The 14,462-nt window shown below is 39.1% G+C and overlaps 1 protein-coding gene and 1 long non-coding RNA gene across 4 annotated transcripts in view; both read left to right on the top strand.

Annotated features, from left to right (window-relative positions):
* GABRB2 (gamma-aminobutyric acid type A receptor subunit beta2) overlaps window positions 1-14,462 on the top strand; it is a 156,722-nt gene that overhangs the window by 90,077 nt on the left and 52,183 nt on the right. The gene's annotated exons all lie outside the window — the stretch shown is intronic.
* LOC130599418 (uncharacterized) lies at window positions 7,256-8,843 on the top strand. Its single transcript, XR_008972234.1, has 3 exons — window positions 7,256-8,170; window positions 8,379-8,484; window positions 8,582-8,843. It is a non-coding gene; the product is annotated as an uncharacterized LOC130599418 (long non-coding RNA).

The raw sequence follows: 14,462 nt of genomic DNA, 5'->3' as shown, positions 1-14,462 counted from the left end.
AATGCAGGATTAGCTAATGTTAGTTCTTCACTAGGAATAACTAGTATCATAAACAGTGTCCCAGGTGAAATCTTTATTACATTGTGCTTTTTTCCCAAGAGCCACCTTTGCCTTTCTTCACAACTACGTAACTTTCACAGTTGATAGTCTTTCCTGGAACAGTGCAATAAGGTATTTCTCTTACTCATTTTCCAGCAGTGGACTTTAGGTTTTGGTAGAGTGGGTTTTTTTGCATTGTACTAAAAACACATGACTTGGCATTTTATAACACTGTTCTTAATATTGCTACACTCCTCACGGTTATCCAGTTCTTGTTATATTTGTTCTGATCATTCATTGTCTTAACAATGGCTGCAGATTTTGTTTCATTAGGAATTCTGTTAGCACATAAATACTGAAGAATATTAATGCCAAGGAGGAAAAGCTTTGCTTATAATCGTTCTCTGCATTGAGCATGATCTGTTCTTTCAGTACCGTACAATTTCCTGCACACCTTTTATATGTCTTTACTAATTGTCTGTTCTTGTCCTATAGCAAATGTTTTTACTGAAGTCCAGGTTAGGTATACTTTCTTTAAAAAAGGAGTTATCGTCTAACCAGATACTTTGAGTTAAGTCATGATAGATTTTTATCATAACTCCATACATGTTAATGTCTTGAATGTCCTTCTGTTCTTTCTCTGCTTTCTCTGCCTTTCCACATACCCCTGCCCCCATTACTGATGCCAGAGTTGATTGCCTTCTTAGCTGCCTGGGTTACTTTTTCCGTGTGTCATTGTGTTTATTGAAGTTTTTGTTAATGTAGGTTTGCATAATCTGGATTAATTAATTTGAAAATTAGAATCATAGAATCACAGAATAGTTAGGGTTGGAAAGGACCTTAAGATCATCAAGTTCCAACCCCCCTGCCATGGGCAGGGACACCTCACGCTAAACCATATCACCCAAGTCCTCGTCCAACCTGGTCTTGAACACTGCCAGGGATGGAAATTATATTGGAAAAGGGTTGTATGTAAAATGTAAAAAATGAAACGTGGGAGATGGTATCATCTATTAAGATACAAGAAGCTGCCTTTTCCTATTTCAGTTTAAGGTAGTATTAGTGAGATCAGATGCTGGAAGTGTGAGATGACTATTCCCCATTTGTTCAAAGGGTATCAGCTTTGCAAAGCTGAAATCCTATTTTTTCTGGTATACCTAGTTACATCTCTGTGATCCTTTTTTACTTTGCTCATCCTTAAAGGGCAGAAGCGTGTTAAATGTTCAGTTTTGCTATGATGCTTCTAAACCTGTAGGCCATCTTTTCCAAGGGGTCTAATCTGAGCTATTCTACTCCTTTTCTTTTGTTATTTCCCAACACACTGAATAGCAGGGTTATAATACTGAAGGGAAATCAATTTTCCTATGTATTCATTTCTCAGTTTCCCAACTTGCAGGGAACAGAGAGCTTTTTCCTTTTTAGCTGAGTATTGACTTGACTCAGTAAAATACCTCTACTTTCTGCTCCCTACCTCTGCCACGGCTGTTTCCTGCCTCTCTGGAGTTGTAACTGTTGAAAGGAATGTCTTAGCTAATCAACCATGAGACTCAGGGGAGCTCAAAGCCACAAAGAAGAACAAGGGAGTTTGAAGAATACTTCCAACTCCTATAAACACATAACAATCATACTGCGTATTCTGCAGCATAGCAGAGAGAAGTGATTGGGGTTCTTTCGAATATTTTTAAATGTAATCCTCCAAGATTCATCTGGTAGGTTTGGACCTTTGTCCATTTCAATTACACAACGCCACATAAAGATAAAACAGTTTCTTCAGTTCTGTCTTATAATGTGTTTGGCATAGTTATATTTGTGTTATACTGAGGTATAATTCAGAAACTGACTGCCTTATGTCCGTGATGGGTTTTTTTATCCTCCATTTCTTCGTTGCTGTGGAACAAACAAGAGCACACTGAGCTTCTTAGAAGCATATTCTCAAAAATGTTTTCCATAGCGTATTAAAGATGTGGCATTAAAAAAACCACCGTTAAAGCCCTGCTGTCTGAAGCTTTAGCAAGCAGGGAGCTTGCCACTCAGACGTACTGTCCAGGGAAAAAGGGCAGTCAGAACAGCATGCACAGACATGGAGGAAGGACTGCTCTGCTGATGAATGAGAAATAATTGTTTTCAGAACATGTCATTTATATAACTGCCTGGGGTGTTTGCATCAGGAATCATTAGATTTTTTTTTTTTTTCATGACAGAAAGGCCACAGAAGCACACTAAGTTAAAAAGCTTCCATGAGATAACAGAATCTAGAAAAAGACGGAAGGAACAGATGCAAAAGTGTATCATTCCTCCCAGTAGCAGTGCAGCCCAGTATCGAATGTTTTCGAATCAGATCATCTGAGAGCTCATCAACAAGAGAAGCAGAAGTCATCTTTGTGTGCTCAAGGTGACTTTACAAGCACATTTAAGGCAGTGAAAAGAAATCAAAGATGCCTTTTGCTAAAGCCTTGAGTACTTCGCAGATGGCTGCTCTGGCCATTGATCAAAGCTATAATCAGGTCACACGGGACAAATGGTAGAACTCCAGGAGCCAACAAGGCAAACCTTTTCTGGGTTAGAGGCAAATGTGCTTGATGCCAGGAAAGAGACTCTGCCAGTCCCCTGGGAGTGCGTGTTCAGTAGAGGATACTATGGGAACATGTCACTTCCAACAACTGCACAGTAAGTGGAAAGCTAAATACATGACTTGTGAGCCACTGGTTAACAGTGGTTCATTGTTTTTTTTAGCATTTTTTTTGTTTCCCTTTGTCAAGTTTAGTATGTGTCCTGTTCCCCTTGTCCCTTCAGCTAAGGCTCTTTTGCATAGCCGCCCTTGTGCAGAGAGGATATTCCTCTAGCAGCAGAAGCTGACCTTACCAAAGTACCCCCTTTTTCATCCTTGTTCATCATCTATATGTTCAGATGTCTTAATGTGGATTCTATGTCAATTCAACCTGTACAGCACATTGTGGGGTGAAGAGACATAGATTGTTTAGCAAACAGTGATGAACTCTACCTTAGTACCCACACAGATTATTAGTGGCTCTGGGGACAGGTACTTCGTTCTTTATTTGTCCTTAGTAATTTCATCTCAAGTATGTCAAGAAGAGGTATAATTTCAGTGACAGAATGCACACTGGCAACGAACAGGAAATCCTTGACTTCTCTTAAGTGTGTAGATAGGATGATTCAGTAAAAGCTAAAAAAAACCCCAACAGTAAATGATACTTCTGGCTAGTCTGAAGAGGGGAGGAAAATTTAGACTAACCATCAGGGTGGGTTGTGTACAAGCGAAATAGCATTTATAAGGTTTTCATACACACACATAACCCCAACAGGGGGCGTTCAGGCTTTCAAGTAACATGCAAGGTATGTTGCCCTACAGATAGGCAAGGAAAGCTAAGGCCCAGTTAGAATTAAACTTGGCTAGGGATATGAAAGATAACGGGAAGGGATTCTGTAGGTACGTAGCAAATAAAAGACAGACTAGGGACAACGTAGGCCCCTTCCGTAAGCTATCGGGAGAGCTGGCTATCCTGGATTTAGAGAAGGCTGAGGTTCTGAATGACTTTTTTGCCTTGGTCTTTGCTGGCTCTGACCACACCACCAAAGTCTTGGAAGGCAGACACAGGGACTGTGAGAATGAAGACCTTGGGCCCAGTATAGGAGAGGATCTGGTTCGAGACCATCTCAAAAATGAATGTGCACAAGTCCATGGGACCTGATGAAATCCATCTGTGGGTCCTGAAGGAGCTGGCAAATGAAGTTGCTAAGCCACTGGTCATCATATTTGAAAAATCATGGCAGTCAGGTGAAGTTCCCGATGACTGGAAAAAGGGAAATATAACCTCCATTTTCAAGAAGGGGAAAATGGATGACCCGGGGAATGACAGACCAGTCAGTCTCACCTCTGTGCCTGGCAAAATCTTGGAGCAGATTCTCCTGGAAGGCATGCTAAGGCACATGAAAAACAACAAGGTGCTTGGTGACAGCCAGCAGGGCTTCACTAAGGGGAAATCCTGCCTGACCAATTTGATGGCCTTCTATGATGGGGCTACAGAACTGATGGACAGGGGTAGAGCAGTTGATGTCATCTACCTGGACTTGTGCAAAGCATTCGACACTGTCCCACACGACATCCTTGTCTCTAAATTGGAGAGACATCAATTTGATGGATGGACCACTCGGTGGATAAAGAACTGGCTGGATGGCCGCACACAAAGAGTTGTGGTCAATGGCTCAGTGTCCGGCTGGAGACCAGTAACGAGTGGTGTCCCTCAGGGATCGGTGTTGGGACCGGTCTTGTTCAACATCTTTGTTGGTGACGTGGACAGAGGGATTGAGTGCGCCCTCAGCAAGTTTGCCAATGACACCAAGCTGTGTGGTTTGGTTGATACCCTGGAGGGAAGGAATGCCATCCAGAGGGACCTCGACACGCTTGTGAGGTGGGCTGATGCCAGCCTCATGAAGTTTAACCATGACAAGTGCAAGGTCCTACACCTGGGTCGGAGCAATCCCAGGCACAGCTACAGGTTGGGCAGAGAAGAGATTCAGAGCAGCCCTGTGGAGAAGGACTTGGGGGTGCTGGTTGATGAGAAAATGAACATGAGCCGGCAGTGTGCGCTTGCAGCCCAGAAAGCAACCGTATCCTGGGCTGCATCAAAAGGAGCGTGACCAGCAGGTCAAAGGAGGTGATCCTGCCCCTCTACTCTGCTCTTGTGAGGCCTCACCTGGAGCATTGTGTGCAGTTCTGGTGTCCTCAACAAAAAGGGCATGGAACTGTTGGAGCAAATCCAGAGGAGGCCACAAGGATGATCAGGGGAGTGGAGCACCTCCTGTATGAAGACAGGCTGAGAAAGTTGGGGCTGTTCAGCCTGGAGAAGAGAAGGCTGCGTGGAGACCTCATAGCAGCCTTCCAATATCTGAAGGGGGCCTATAGGAATGCTGGGGAGGGACTCTTCATTAGCGACTGTAGCAACAGGGCAAGGGGTAATGGGTTAAAACTTAAACAGGGGAAGTTTAGGTTGGATATAAGGAAGAAGTTCTTTACTGTAAGGGTGGTGAGGCCCTGGAATGGGTTGCCCAGGGAAGTTGTGAATGCTCCCTCCCTGGCAGTGTTCAAGGCCAGGTTGGACAGAGCCTTGGGTGACGTGGTTTAGTGTGAGGTGTCCCTGCCTATGGCAGGGGGGTTGGAACTGGATGATCTTAAGGTCCTTGCCAACCCTAACTATGATTCTAATTCTATGATTCTATATTTCCTACTTTGTGTATGTCTCAGTGCATCTTTGCAGCAGCTTACACCTTGGAAGTTCTTATAACACAAACAAGGTGATGTACAGTTTACAAATGAACAAAGAATTATACAGAAGTTCTGCAACAGCTTTTTCATGCTTTGAAGCAACCTGGAGTTAAATTTAAAAGGGAATCCAAGAAAGTAATATCCAATCTCTGCTTATCAGCACCAGATGATATGGGCAATGTAGATTTTTCACAGAGAAATTCATACCTTGAAGCTCATTTTTGTCATTCTAGAAATGAATATGGAGAATATATAAAATCATAAAGGTACACAGGTAAAATGCAGGTAGTTTTTAAACTTCTAAAGCATTTTGCCTTTTATAACCAGTCTTCACTAGAGTACATTTGTCATTATTACCCATAACCCTGCTTTTCATCAGGGGATTATTGGGATCATAAGAAAGCACTAGATTAATTTGCTAAGGGTTTGGGGAAAGCTAAATGTCCATGAAGGCATCACTGATGCTGTAGAAAGATGCCCTCCAAAAGAAAATTATATATTTCTAAGAGATACTCTCATAATCTTACATGCAATAAACTGCATGGAAGTGTGGAAAGCTGACGGTTTGGCACTTAGTCCTGTTTCCCAAAGGCATGAATTTTATAAGTTAAATATTCACTTTTTTTTTTTCTTTTTACTAAACTGAATAGCAGGACCTCTGTTATAACTTATCATACTTCAGGTAAATGTTTTTATGTAGGTCTAGTATTGTTTTCTAGTATGTTGTAACTGGTGATTTCCTCCAGAGAAGGAATATTTATAAATGCTCTTGGAAAAGACGTTGATACCGTTACATATCTATGTCTATGTAGTGTGTGATCTGAGATTATAATTTATTATTTTCCTTGGAGCACATCTATTTTTATTTTTATTATTTTTATTATAATTTTGCTGTGCTTAAAATGGTTTAAAGCTTTGATTCAGTCAGTAGGCAATTCAGGTGGAGTCTTAGGTGTATATTGACTCTTCTGCACTAATCATTGTTCTGCCAAGTTCTCCTGTTTTGGTTTAGGCACAAAGAAATCGCTTTTAGTTGAGCTGTAGCTTGCTCACCTGTGATTTTTCAGTTGTTGCCTGGTGCTTGTAAGTGTTGGACCTGATCATTATTAGCTGTAGAATATTGGTTAAAAATGTACACATCTCCTAAAGGGGCAGGAAAAACATGCTCCGTGCTGGCATGCATTGTATTCCTGCCAACCAGAGGTCACGTTACATCAGAGGCTGCTGCTCCTGGTAATAAGTAGTCAATGATTTGAAGTGGCAATACCAGCAATTTTCTGATCACTCGGTTAGGATGGCAATGCTTCTTGAGTTTGGCCTAGCGATACACTAATTTGTCATGCTTCTTTTTATCATTGTGACAGCTGTAGGTTCTGATACAGCTTTTATGGGCTATTATGAAGTTCGTTTGCATTGAGTTCATAGCAGCTAACGTACCTGACCTTGCGTGGGATGTGAGAATAATCCTTTCCCTCCCTCCTCCTCTTTTTTTAACCATCAAAACCATTATTGACATACAGTGTTTTGCTTCCCTGTTATGCATAGCTTGCTTGGATTGCAGAGTTTAGTGCTAAAAAAAGGTTTATTCAAGATTTGGTGAAATAGCCTGAATCACAAAGTGCTATTTGTAAATAATGCGCTTTCTCCAATCTATCTCAAAAAACCCTTATGTGTCAGTTGTATCTTACTTGAAGATAGAAATGGTAATGTGTGATTACTACTTTATTTTTCATGGAAGAGTGAAATGTCTCAGCATTCATATGTTTCACTAAGCCCACTTCTGGTTTTTAAGCCTTTTTTCTTTTGGATATGTTCAATTCATGATGAACTGAGAATATCCATTAGGCTTTCTGTGAGGAACAAAGTTGAAATATTAAATATGGAAAATGACCAAAGAGTTTTCATTATTGTGTTTGGCTGAGTAACAAGTTTCTTGTTATATACCTCCAAAAGGCAGCTCTTTGTAACTGCAAAATGTATACATTATCCTTGGACATTATGCTGTTTGTACTGTTATTATACTGTTGTGTATGGAGCACAGGTATGAATAATCAGCCATACAGGAATACGCTGAAAATGCATTCATTGAGATTACAGCTTTAGATCTTGCAGCATGTCATATATCTACTCTTCAGCTACAGAGCAAACTACTACTTGATTTGCTATCACACGAGTTTGTTTCATCTTCTGATTGATGCGTTACTCGAGCCAGGATTTGAAATGTTACCTCAGCCCAGGCAACGATCTTATTTAATAAGAGGGTAACATAACAGAAAAACAAAGGAATTGATGGAAGTCAGCATTCAGCCATATGTCTGAGAACACACCTTTCCACTTTGACATTATGTGTACAGGTACTGTGCTCTAGAGAAGACTACGTGATAGCGTAAATAACAACTTGTAACAGTAGTAATCTGCAATTATCATGAATGGAATCAAGTGCTGTGCTGAATCCAAGTGCTGTGCTGACGTGTGAAAGATGATTATCTGAAGTATCTGATGTTTTTTTGCATAACCTCATGCAATGGTTTCCTGGTAAAATCACTGATTTTACCTTATATTCTGAAACTGTTAACTGACAATTAATATATATTAGATGTGAGTATGTGTTCAGTAGCAGACACAGCTTTTTTCAAGGCAAAGATCTGTTGTGGGCTGCTACAAGAGCTAGGTTCATAAAAGCAGAGAACACATCTCCATTTTACTGTGTGAGAGCTCATCTGTGCACATCAGGGGCTCTTCAAGGAAGTGGCCACAGCCTGGAACAGTCTCTTCAACAGTTTACGTCTGGAAGACTGATCTGTTCCAAAATGTTACACGGACAACCTGAGTGACACTGAAATTGTGGTAAGTTTTGCTTTTGCTTGTGAATTTTGATTTTCTTGCTTTGTAACCTGTTACCTATTTTGGGGAAATTGTAGAAAAGGGCAAAGAACACAACAGTGTTTTCTTTTTACCTGTGTTTCCTCTTTATATTCTTTTCTTTGCAGAACCAAAATGAATAATACAAACATTCACAGTGGTGACTCCTATTCTGTTAGAATTACTTTCCTAGAGATGGTATCCATGCCAAGGAACTTCTCATTCTTCACATACAGCTCACGTGAATGTGGAGGGGAGGAGATGAGCATCAAAGAGCTGCATGTGCAATGCTTTATACTGTAAGTTGCTTATGTAGCTTATAGCTTATGCTTATAGCATACTTTGTGTCGGTGATGCTGTATACATGTACTAACCAGAGTATCATTTCCCTTTCAGGTTTCAAGAACAACTTTCTGCAAGTCCAGAAAGAGCCACAATCTTATTAGATCAATACGTGATTTATTTACCTGTGAAACCAGCCTAATTTCCTATTAAAGATTGTTCTCTTATTGTCCAAGAAGAACTAACTTTTGCTTATCTCTATTTTTATTAATTTATGGGAAGATGGGATCAGTGAAGTAGGGTTTGCATTTTGCTATGAGGGCAGACAAGCCTGTACCTCGCTGTGTCCAAAATTTGCATTTTACCCTATAATGTGTTATGTTATAATGTGTTATGACTTCTCTCTTTCTTTTACAATGATTCTTCATGTGCTGCTGAAAATACTCTGGAATTGATTATATGGGTGTGGAAACTTACAAGTTTCTTTGCTATAAATGTTAGCTTTCTTCACAAAATAAACCTGGGTTTTTTTGATTGTTGTATCTGTGTGTTTCATTATGAGTATAAAGAAATTCTGAGCACAGTAAAATGTGGGAAACAGTCTGCTGAAGGATGACTACAAGATTGTAATACCTCGCAGATGATTTTTCTATTTTTACATTAAAAAATTATAAATGAGAGTACTCATAAAATCATATATAAAAATATTAGGTGTTATAAAAATAATTGTATTTTGGATGGCAGATCTTGAAAGCAATGTAAAAGTAAGTAGCATTTGTACTGTGCGTGTTCCTGTCAATTTGTGTACTGAGTACGGGCTTTGTCATTTTTTGTTTGTTTTTCTTGAAGATACATCTTGTTGCAACTGAACAGTAAACTCCTATTTTCACATGTTTACATAGGTATTAGCTCTTATTTGGCCTTGAAACTGTACTCGGGGACGTTTTGTTCTGCGTCTGGATGCCAACTTGCTTTTGGTATTAAGGAATTTAAAAAATATATTTGATCGATTGGGTAATGATGTTTCTTACAAATGGTATGACCGTAATTTTACCAAACAACAAGTTGTAAATACGTAAATGTATTGATGCAAGTATCATTTAAGTATGATTTTTGTAGTCTTAATGGTCATATTAACAGGCAACTTAACATGTTCTCATACTTTAAAGTGTATGTTAAAATGACTTGCTTTTTCAGGCAACTCTAGCCTGATTAAAACTTGAGCTTTGGCCTTCTGGACTACTGAATCAAAGTTCAAAGCTGGAGCCAGGATGAACAACAATGACATAAAGATTTTTAGCTTCATCTAAATAATATTTTAACAACTTAATAAAATAGTGTCTGTGCTATTGTAGGAAAAGAACTGTAGATGCTCTTTGTTAATCTCTTAAATCATTGCCCTATCCTTTAGAGAAAAAATGAGCTATGTAAATTCTTGAAACATTGTAGTTTTGTCACCACAGAAGAATAGGAATAGTTATTCAACTTGCACCTTTCCCACAGAAGCAGTTATGGGAACAGCAGCATTAATTTTAGGGGGTTTTACAGCTGGCATTCAGCAAAACTAAGTTTGTGTCACATACTGATCTGCAGGTGAAATACCCAGAAGGGAGAGGTATCTGTTAGACACAGCCTTTGAAACATAAAACTCATTTGGCATTTTGTCTTGGAAGCCAAAGAAATCAGTTGTAATATCTCTTGGTCAGTATGCTTAATGAAATCCAGGTCAGCCTGGTATTAAATGTCTAGAGAGATTCTTTCTGGAGAAAAAACAGAGGAGAGGTGGGCACACAATATGGGTATATACCATTCTATGATATGATTTTTTCATGGCCTCTGGCATGGTAAAAACAATAATTTGATCTGAATATTGTCCATTGATTTAAGAGTATGTTTATGACAGTAGGGAAATAGATACTCTCATTGCACAGCAGTACTCAAGGTTCTCATCAGGTGTTAGCTATATTTCTCTTAAGTAACTCCAGTGCAGTACTTTTCACAAACCTGGTTGAGAACATACAACAGAGTTAGTATCTGGTTTAGTACTTCAGCATGAAGTGATCTTAGCCTTCATTTACGTAAGATTTGATGACTTGTGCACTTGTCTTTCCTGCTTGAGCATAAACCAGCATCTCCCACTGAGTTAGACTCCTGTGACTACTTCCTTAATTTTATTTCTTCTTGGAATAGAAAAGCATTACCTTGAATTAATACTGTGATCTTAACATGGCTGCTCTGGAGATGAGAAGGATCTCGGGTTATATAGAAACAATATAATTTTATGATATCACTTGGTTTCACTGGGAAAATATCATGGGTTTGAAAGCAGCACGTTTTCCTTAAATACAGGAATTTAGGCAACCTAGAGCAGCTGCTTGGTTTGTGTGTTTTTGTGTTTGAGTTTGTTTGTTTTTTAAAATCCTTTTTGCCTTCAGGGATTTGGATGATTGTGGCAAGTGTTTTGGCCAGAAGGTAGAATAAAGCTCACTAGGGGAGACTCCAGATGGGACTGAAAATACAGCGTTGTTGGTTCCACATGTTCATGAGTTAACACATGAGGCCACTTGACCAGCCAAAAATGAGCTCAGTCTGTTAAAAGAAGATAATACCTTCTTTTAAGTGCTGTTATTAAGGTCCTATCATTCTGTTATGACAAATAATATCTCCAAAATCCTGAATTTGCTTATGAATACTGCTATTCTGTGAGTGTCTGACCTTCGAAGGAGTGAGCTCAGCTATCAGCTCAAGCACTATCCTCCCTGGCAAGTTATCCAGAATAGATTACAAGCTGCTTCCAAAGGAAGGATAAATGTAAGCCTTAAATAATTATGAGGATGATGAGTAGGCAAGCCTTTTAGTTAGATCTTTCCTTATCTAAATTGTTTTTCCAAACATGATAAAAATATCAAAGTATGCAGTAAAAATATCTGAGCAAAATATCAGAATCAGTTGCACAGAGGAAGATAATTAGCAGATAGCGTGCATCTGTTCTTACAGGCTCAAAGAAGGGCAAATGAGCTGATGTGGAGCTCTGTGTACTTTAACCTGGACTATTTTCAGCCCCTTGGATATCTCACTATCTGTCCACTGCATTGCAGCTGTCTGCAAAAAGTATTTATCTAACAGTAATTCTGTGTTATTTTCTACAGTGCATCCTATAGTGAATGTTGAAGTTCTGATTTTGCTTGTGATGGGAATGGCTGATGCCAGTTGAGTTTCTTGGGCAATATGGACAGGGAAGTTCATGACAAAAATAGTTGCAGAGACCTTACCTCTCTGACCCAATAAATGTGGACTAAAAGCTGTCCCCATTTAAACACTTTTGTATGGGAAGAGATGTTCTCATCTAAAGGCATCGTTGTTGCAACTGGAACATGGGGCCTGAAAGTGCGTGTGTACCTCTTCTGAACTGAATCTTGTTGGTCTCTCATAATACTTGTTGTGTGCTGATACCTGGAGCCTTTAATAATAATTTGCATTTCAGATATTGACTGAGAATAGGAAGATATCGTCAGTGTACTGAGTTTTACTCAGTATAATAGAGTGGCTAAATGAGACTTTTACTGCTCAGAGAGTAACTTGTTCAGTCTCTTCTTGATGGCTGTGTTAGATGTCAAAGTTGTGAGACTGGTCTGCTCTGAATCACCATTTGGACCAGGGAAGCTTTGGTGCTTTGCATTGTCTTCAAGGGGAACCTGTCTCCTTTCACTCTCTTGAGTAGTTGCCTAACTTTGGCATCAGCATATTGAAGTACACAGCATGAAATCCCTCTTGACTGACATTTCTGGATTGATCAACATAGCTACAATTGACAAAGAGTATTAAAATTAAGGAAAGAAACACAAAACTAATTACTAATTTGTAAAACTCTTTTGTCTGGTTTTGAGAATAAATGTAACAATTCAAACACATTTAAATATAACTTTAGTTCTCTTTATTTGTAACTTTATTTTTGATGAGGAAATTATTGGGTGTTATCTACTGGGTGTCTGCAGCTCAGTTACATATTTTTTGCATTTTAATTTGTTCAAGCTGGTACAAAAAGACCTTGGGATGTGTTTGATCACGTATCTCAGAAATTCTTGTTTTGCAAGGATAGATCTGCTGTTTTATGAAAGCACGGTTGTGCTTCCATAGTTCTTGTTAATGGTTGAATATTTCATCTATAGGACAGGGTTATTGTTCATTCCTCATCCATTTTTTACCTATCTGTATGCTCTGTATGACTTCTCTGAAAACTGATGATAGTAAAGAATAAGGGGAAAAGTTCCTTAACTTTGAGGCTATTTTAAGAAAGAAAAGGTAGCTGTTGGAGTTGATGCCTTGCACGGTATTCCCTTTTCTGAACATGAAGAAAAGATAGCATCTTCCTGAAAACTATCCCATCCAGTTCAAATGTTATGCATACTTGATGTGAATTTTCAGGCTGTTAGAATCATGTATAAGGTGGAAATTTATATATTAAAACAAATTATTTAAGTGTGGGTTGTGGGTATTTGTGTTTAATTCAACTTGAATTAAAAATAGAAGTTTTCTTGTTTCCCCTTTGGAATATTTAAGGGGAAAAAAGCTCATGAAGCAGGTTGTGTAAACAAGAGGAGAGCCCTGTGTCAGCACTCTGTCTTAATTTGCAACAAGTAGAGATTTCACTTCATCAGTTCTTGTCATATACTAAATGCTTCATTGCGGTGCTCTTTACACATAGATGATGCTTTTTAGGATCATACTGCAGATTATGGAGTTTCCCTGATACAGTGGCCTTCATCAGTTTTGCCTCCACTGTAGCTGCTTGTTGGTTGGTTGGTTTGGTTTTTTGTTTGTTGTTTTATTGTTTTTTTTTCCTCCTAGTTTGCTTTTTAAATTCAATTTTCATTCTTATACTTTTTACATGGTCAGTCTTAATTCTTCCATCTTCCCTGTTAAATGAAAATGCACACTATCTGCTAATTATCTTCCTACCGAATTCCTTGTGACCTCTGTCATAACTCCAGACATGTTAAATGCCTTCTGAAGTATGTCCATACTCTTGTCTAAACCTGAAACCTTGTCTTGGGCATTTTCCTGAATGATGTCTGACTACAGAAAATTGGCAATTTGCCTTTTTGGACATCAAAGCAACTCTAAACTCTTTGGATTTCTTGGTTGTCCTGGTGTTTTCTGTTACCATTTACCTGTCTCAGAATAAATGCGTGCATGTCCTTCCCTCTGTGCATCTGTTAAGTGGATTAGTAATGCACCCTCACTCAGAATAAGGTATTTCTAGGTTTTTCCTTACTGTCTTTAATGGCGAATCCTGCTCAGTAGCACTGAAGCAAATGTTGAGAGTTAATGCAGTCTGTGCCACATTATGGGGAGTATTATCTATCTCACTACTGATGGCTTCATGCTGAGCCTATGATTATTTGTTTTCTGAGTTCCTGTGTTGGAATTGTCAACAAGGGATTGCTCTCCTTATTCTAAACCTTCTTTAATAAAACATGCACCAGAGTGTTTGCAAAGCTGGCAGCTCAGTGAGACCTTGCACCCTCTGCTGTCAGCTGAGGAGCCCTCAAGGCTGCTGCCAGCCCATGGCACCATTACAGGCACAGTCTCCAGAGAAAAATCACCTCTAGGCAGTCACGGTAAGAGTTGGGAATGTTAACAATTTTAAATGAGCCACAAAATTACTTGCTCAGTTATTTTTTTTGTCTCTAGTCTGCAAAGTTGGTCAGCTGTATATATCCTTCTCCCCCCTACTCCATACAAATATTTGAACCAAGCACTGCTTGAATCCCATGTGGTGGTGCCTGGACCATTTCTGAACAGCAGTCGTTTGCTGCAGGCAGTGCATGTCCTATATTTTGACATTAATAAGGTTCCTGACATTGTATTGAATGATATTCTTATAAACAAGGGTGGGAAACACAGACTAGAGGAAAACATCTTTAGAAAATATCATGAAGAACATGGTTATTGAGTTTACTGGAAGGAAACAATTTTGAATCAAGTCAGTCTT

Source organism: Pezoporus wallicus, unplaced genomic scaffold (assembly GCF_028554395.1).
Source record: "Pezoporus wallicus isolate ANWC-B61680 ecotype Strahan unplaced genomic scaffold, APGP_CSIRO_Pwel_v1 contig_4309, whole genome shotgun sequence".
NCBI lineage: Eukaryota > Metazoa > Chordata > Aves > Psittaciformes > Psittacidae > Pezoporus > Pezoporus wallicus.
This window is presented reverse-complemented; position numbering and strand designations above follow the sequence as displayed.